Raw genomic sequence first — 7,576 nt, 5'->3', positions numbered from 1 at the left:
CTAGAGAAAAGAGAAGTTGTCATTCATTTGGAAATCAGTCCATCCATCCATCCATCCATCCATCCATCCACCATCTTTCCATCCACCCATCTGAATACTTACCATATGCCTACAGTGAGTCTGGTGCAAAGCACAGGGTGAGACCAGAATGAAAGAGGCTTTTCTGGCTTCCTTCACTGTTCCAATCCCTTGCCTTCTGTTCCTTTCTAAATGTGAATGACAGAGATAAGACTTTGATCTGGGTTTCTTTATCTTCTCATAACATATCCAACCACCAACTTTCTGTAGCTCTCTAGGTCCTAAACACTACTTCATAAGGACCCTTTGTTTCTCAGTTCGGTACAGCTTCCTCGGGGTTACGATTTTGAATGTTTGCAGAAATTTTATTTTGTTTTTTACGGAGACTTGAGGTGGAACGTAAGTTTCAGAATACACCACCCGAGCCTACCTTGGGCATGAGAAACTATCGGCAAAGAAACATTAAGTCTTAAGACTTAAATGTGTTGGTAGCCTGGGCTGGCTCCAGATAAATGGAAGGCTGTAGAGTCTCTTCAGAAGCACAGATTCGCAAGACCTTTCTGAGTCCCATCCCTCATGCTGGCTACCTTGGACTTCACAGTAAATTCTTTCTACATGTCAATACAGTATTTAAGGCCTTGGGCATGGAATGGCTGAAATGCTTTATCACATCAAGCCTCTTGCTTTAAGGTGTTTACGGCAGAATAGAAGCCAAGTGGTTGATGGGGAAAATAAGTCTGTATTATCTCAGGCAAGTGGGGGAAAAATAATGTCTTGCAATCTGTTCTCAGGCCCTGCTGACTCTGGCATCCGGGGAGCTCAGAGGTTTTTGGTGAACCTTCAGTATCCTCCTTACGTCCAGACTCCTGCTCACCACTCATGGGAGGGATAGATACAATTATTTTTCTTGCTTTCTGAACATCTCCTTCCCACAAACTGTGAAAGAATGGTGGTCCTGGGCAGCCTGGCTGGCTTCACACTCACCGTTTAGCCAAGGAAGATGACCTTGGACTCCTGACCATCCCACCTCAACCTCCCAAACGCTGGGACTGCGGTCCCATGCCATCACGTCTGGTTAAGTGCTTTGACTTTAGTTATCCAAAAACATAGAAGCATAAACCACGGACAGACACCACCGACCTCGAGTACCACTGTTCTGGGGTCGGGCAAGCAAAGGTCTCACTCCACCTATCCAAGACGAGGACGAAGATAAACTGAACCCTCGTGAATCTGATTTCTCTTCCTTGCCCCCTTGAAGGTGTTCCCCTTTTGTTTTTCTCTCTACACTATGGAACATTTAAACACCACGGAAGGCAATTAAAAATATAGAACATGTCTAAAGTTGCCTCAGGCTCAGGAAATTAATGAACAAATACATTTTGCAGGGTAACTACTTCAAGAGACGTTTTTTTTCAGTCATCACCCAAATCTCTGTTAAATGCTTCTCACCCCTGATTGTCTTATGGTAGCGACCATGGTGAACATTTCCTGGATTATCTGTGGACTGGGAGCATCCTGTTGTTACATCCTGGTTAGGGCACCGCATGTGAGACGGAGTGAGCCCAGGCCCTTTGTTCACTTGATTCTAGATATCAGTCCTAACACCCTTGAACACTGTGAAAGAATCTTGAAAAACTCTGTGCATTTTCAGGCATTTTAAAGCTGTTATCTTAAAAGAAAATTAAAGAACTTTTTTTTTTTTTTAAATGAAGTTATCTATTTTGTAGGGCTTGTGTAGGAACCTTCATGTAGATTCCCAGGATAAAGCTGAGGTCCACTGGCTTGGTGGCCAACACCTTTGCCTCCTGAGCACCATGACAGACTCTAGATTATATTTATTTATTTATTTATTTTGTTTTTTCGAGACAGGGTTTCTCTGTGTAGCCCTGGCTGTCCTGGAACTCACTCTGTAGACCAGACTGGCCTCGAACTCAGAAATTCGCCTGTCTCTGCCTCCCGAGTGCTGGGATTAAAGGCGTGCGCCACCATGCCCGGTTCAGACTCTAGATTGTAAATGAAGTAGTCCAACGTCTGTCCCCCTGGCAAAGTACTGCATAATATATATGTTATACAAGTGTGTTCATTAAAATATGAATTATAAACCAGGCAGTAGTGGTTTCTTTTTTGAAACCCTGTCTCAAAAAAACAAATATATATATATAGTTAGTTAGTTAGTTAGTTAGTTAAGAAGCAGCCAGAGCCATGAATCCCGACTGAAAAGGCTTGTTTACATGGATGAAATTGTCATGTGTATGATTCAAAATCTGTAACTATGTGAATCAAAATCTGTAACACTCTAGCACAGACAAAGAGTAAGGGGCGGCAAAGGGTACAGCAGTTGTTGGGTGTTATAGGGAGGGAGAAAGGTAAATAAACAGAGCATGAAGGATTCTGGGAGAATGGTCGGTGTTGAATATGAAACTGTAATGGAAGACACATGATGATGATGATGATGATGATGATGATGATGATGATGATGATTTTTACCCTGGCCCAGCTCTCCCTCCCCCCGCAACACCCTCCCCCGAGTACACTGACTTCTGATGTCATGGATATTTTGATGCAGGTTTAGCTAATGTAACAAACATGCCATACTGATACAGAGTGCTAATAGGGACAGAGATTGCATGTGTGGGTGTGAAAGACTTTCGTGGGGAGCCCTCCCCATGCCAGTCTCGAGAAGGTGGCACCCAAAAACCACAAATAAACCATCTTTTTTTTGTTTTGTTTTGTTTTGTTTTGTTTTGTTTTGTTTTGAGACAGGGTTTCTCTGTGTAGCCCTGGCTGTCCTGGAACTCACTCTGTAGACCAGGCTATCCTCGAACTCAGAAATCCGCCTGCCTCTGCCTCCCGAGTGCTGGGATTAAAGGCGTACACCACCACGCCCGGCACAAATAAACCATCTTGATGTAAAAACACGAGGCAGTTTATTGGCAGAGCTCCGGGCGTACCTCACACAGGAGGCGTACCTCACGCAGGAGGTAGAGACACCAACCCTGTGGCTTGAAAGCTAGGGGGTTTTTATAGGGGGAGGGGGAGGGACTAGCAAGAATTGGAGCGGTTACCCGTGACTGGCTCATTTAAACATCAGCAGAATGACCACACATTTGCAGGATGGTACGTGCAAAAGCAGGTGTTAGAAGACCTGAGGGGCGGGTCAGCAGAACATTTGGTTAACACATGACTCCAAACCATCAGTCCCAGGAACGTTCCAACAATGGCCTGCCTGGGTATGCCCAGGCCTATCCCACTGTGTTCTCCGCCTCAGGCTTCCAAGCCCACAACTTTTTTCTCTGAACTTATTTGACATAAATTACATGAATCCCAGGCCTTAAATTTCATTTTAAATTTCATTTCCCTTCAGGTATAAACAAGGGATCTTTGAATTTTCTGCTTAATTTTATTGGGAACCTAAAACTGCTCTAACAAAGTAAGATAGATAGATAGATAGATAGATAGATAGATAGATAGATAGATAGATAGATAGACAATTCCATCAGCCTCAAGTTAAGTGGATACATCGGATATAACGATGTCTCACAAGTATTATGATGCTAGATTAAGTTGCTCTCCTTTGAAGAACCTGTGGAAATGCTAGTCTCCAAGTGCACACTGACGTCTTACTGGCACCAAAGGCCGCCATCCTTTCTGGACTGGTGGCACTGCAGCTCCACGGAGCACATAAAAACCTCAACAGTGATGGTGAGACGGGTCTGTCTACGATCAAGAGACACTGAGAATTCCATGCAAAGACTGTTCTCCCGGAGAGCTGCTGCATATCCCAGCAGTGAGAGCTGGCTGACTGGGCCGGGAGCCTGGTAGTAAAGCCAGCATGAAGCCAGGCCTGGTTCCTGAGCAGATACAAGATATTCCTCATTGTCACTCCTTCTGCACATTTGGCATAAGGTGATAGCTGGTCACAGCTGGACTGTAGGGATTTGAGGCAGTAGTATGTATGCAAGACAAAGGCAGCAGAGTCAGCAAAAGGCTGAGACATAGCGGTCACCTGAAATGCGCTCCCCTATGCCTCTGCAAATGCTTACTGCGGTCAGCCCATAGGCAGCAGGGGCACTGGTAGACTGTGGATTCCTCTACTCAGTGGGACCACGTGAAACCTCCCTGCTGGGAACCCAGGAAGGAACTTAAGGTCACTAAGACAAACTGAAAAGCGGCGATGCTCTTAGATAGGCCCTGTGTCTGAGGGAGGACAGTGCTGTCCCCTGGGCCAGGGAACGAAGTGCTCCACCCGTCCTAGCTCTTGTAGAGGCTGGAGGAGTTACTGTGAATGCTCATCTCTCACTTAAAGCCCTTCTTGTATGAATAGCAATATCAGATAAGTGAGATTCAGTGCATTTTGGAGATGGGGATAAAATGGAATATGAAGACTCACCCAGCCACAGTTTTCGCCCTTCATCTTTACAAAGGATTTCCTGGATAATTTACAGATACCGAATCTGCACCGTCCACCCCTACCATCAACCCGCTTGTCCCTCCACACCCACTCTACCTCCACAGGCTCACAGACAAGGTTTGGGGTACCCTGGTACTCCAGTGTGCTATAATCTTAACTCTTTATACGCTTAAAGGCCCTATTTGTAAACAGCGTTACAGTCTGAAGTTCCAGAAAGAGCTTGGGTTTGGGGGGAAACTCCGTTCAGTCCAGGGCTGAGGTGAAGAGTCAGGATATAAACGAAGCTATCCTGTTACAAATCAGTCTTAGCGAACTTGGGAAGAAACAAGGATTTTGTGGTGCCCAAAATGGCTAACTGGATTCTTATGCAATCTATAACTAATTGTAATGTAAAATTGACCATCGTGGTTTTTTTTCCGTGGTGCTTGGGATCAAAGAAGGCGTTGCTCAAACTCAGCAAGCCCTCCACCATTGAGCCACACCCTCAGCAGACTGCTGGTTGGCTGGCTGGTTGGTTGGGTAGCCACACCCACAGCAGACTGCTGGTTGTTTGTTTGGTTGGTTGGTCTTTTAATAAAAACTTGACTCTTGGATAGGATAATTGATCAACGAGACTGAGTGAGGGCTTCATTTTTCTATTTCCATGTTTTGGAGACAGGACCTCACCCTGTAGTCCTATATGGCCAGGAACTAGGTAAGCTAAACTGGCCTAGAACCTTTGACAATCCTCCTGTGTCTGCCTCCCAAGTGCTGGGATTACGGGCGCGTGTCTCCACACCTGAGTCTTTGCTGATGAAGAGATCTGGGATTGTTTTTCTGTCAGCGAGGATCGAGGATCTCGTGCAGCACACAGGCTGGCCTTGAACTCACTATGACACCAAATGAGTGACAGACGGAGTGACGAGTGTGAGCTAGCACATCCAGATACTTTGAAATACTTTAAAGTCTGATAGCATGCTTCAGACCCCTGGGACAATGCTAAGTGAGATACTGACAGACACGTCAGAAGAGACTACAGAGGCAGCAGTGCTGAGTGGTTCTGCGTTGTCACAGGATATAATGGCAGGAAGAATGTGGTACTGCTCTTTAAGGCCACTAGCCTTAAACTCTTGTTTCTTTAAAGAAAAAAAAAAATAACCCTTTTCTAGAAATATAAAAGCAACATGCCGGTATTCCAAGGTACCATTCTGACAGACAATCTAAGCTATTAGGACTGGAATGGGAATAGCCCGTGGTAAAAACAAACAAACAAACAAAAAAACACAATGCAAAACAAGCCATGATAGGTCCTGTGGAGGTTCGGTCTGTTGCTGTCTATTGTGATGCTAAATACTGGCCCTGGTTGCCTCCAGGACAAGGAGATCCCCACTGTATAACACAGAGGATAGCTATGTAACCTTGCCCCTCCTCCCAAGTTATCCCTCATTGGTCAGTAAAGTTCCCTATAGCCAATAGCTAGGCAGAAGAGAGGTAGGCGGAGCTTTAGCTCCTGGGCTTGTGGTCTGAGGCAGAGACCGGAAAAAGGAGAGAGGAGAAGGAAGAGAGGAGAAGATATCATGGGGTAAGTGAATGATGAAAAACGTGGCCATGAGGTCTGGCCAATTAGAGCAAGAGTGGCCCAGGCAGATCGTGGCAAATTATAACTCAGGGTTATTGACAGGGAATTAGGCAAAATAGCTCAGAGGACTGAGACCTGCCCTGGTCTAGTGCTGTTAGTGCCCTGGTCTTGTGTCTTTGTCTGGGAACTAAATGATCCAAGGCAAAGTAGAAACCCCCAATCGATATTAATTATTACCACAACAAAGTCCTAGGCAGGGACAAGTGGGGATTAAGTAGATCGTTTCATAGTGACAGATATCCACAGCCTGAATTACTTCAACTGATAGCATTTCTTAGAAATTGTAGTTTCTAAGAGATTTCAAGAACAGTGTGTTACAAACTCAGTCACGTACACAGCAGGAAATTATTGTCTCTTACCCGGACAAGAGCTGTTCAACTGTGGGTCCCTCGTCCACATCTTGTCACCAACGGAGAGGGGGCTCACAAGGCCTCACCCCTCCTTGGATTTACTTAGACAGTTAACAGTTGCCAGAAGAGAGGAGGCTCCTAAAGCCCCACCCATCCCTTGGCATCTCCACAGAGGCCTGGGGAGGGAGAGGCAGTTTCTTAGTACTGGAAAGTTGACCATACCCTTGTTGTTACAACTCACCCTGTTGCTGTAAGCAACCTTAAACTCATTGGAGATGGGAGGAGAGAGCTCATAGCTCCATCACTGGCAAGCTTGAGCAGAAGGGACCAGTGGAACAGGGTAATGGAGGGTGAATATCCTCAAATACGGACAAGCCAGCCTGCCTCCATCTTCGTCTTGAAAGCCATCTTATAGTAAAAACAAACTAGATTCATTCCGATTTTTGATTAATCTGTTTCTCAAGCACTGTTCTATGCCCTGCCCATAACCTTGACTACAAATGGCTCTGTACTGCCTGTTCCAGGGGAGGCAGCCACGTCTTTGTCTCAAAGGTTGTTATGAGCACCTTGCAAACATGCCTTTGTCTCAGGAAGTTGTTACGACCAGCTTGCTTTCTTTATGTTCTTTGGTAACACTGCCTATTTGCCCACCAAATCCCTCATTTGGAAGCTCTCTGCTTCTGAGCTGTCCAGGCCCCCTGCTTCCCCATGTCCAAGGCTGATCTCCCGAGCCCCACCTTAGGGGGAGACAGCCTGTGTACACAATTTAAAAAAAAAAGATTACCTTAATTAAGTTGGCTTTGCTTTGGGTCAGTGGTCTTTCCCCGCACATCTGTGGGATTAACAATACATGTATGAAAACACAGTGAAGCCACCCAGTATCATGTATAATTAACATCCATAAAACCTTTTAGGTAGACAATGAATATTTATTGTCTCTAAGTGTTAGAGGCTATACATCAAAGACGAAGTGCTATCAGGGCCACACATACCTCAGAACTTTCTAGGAAAGACTTTGTTCCTAGCCTCCTCCGATTAAGACCACTGTCATGCTTCGTGAGAGAGGCACCCCACCCAAGTGCTCCCCTAACCAATCACTGTGCTTGTGGGACTCCCCTAACCAATCACTGTGCTTGTGGGACTCCCCTAGCCAATCACTGTGCTTGTGGGACTCCCCTA

The sequence above is a fragment of the Mus pahari genome, chromosome 21 (genome assembly GCF_900095145.1).
Source record: "Mus pahari chromosome 21, PAHARI_EIJ_v1.1, whole genome shotgun sequence".
NCBI lineage: Eukaryota > Metazoa > Chordata > Mammalia > Rodentia > Muridae > Mus > Mus pahari.
The sequence above is the reverse complement of the archived record's forward strand: the minus strand, read 5'-3'. Positions refer to the sequence as shown.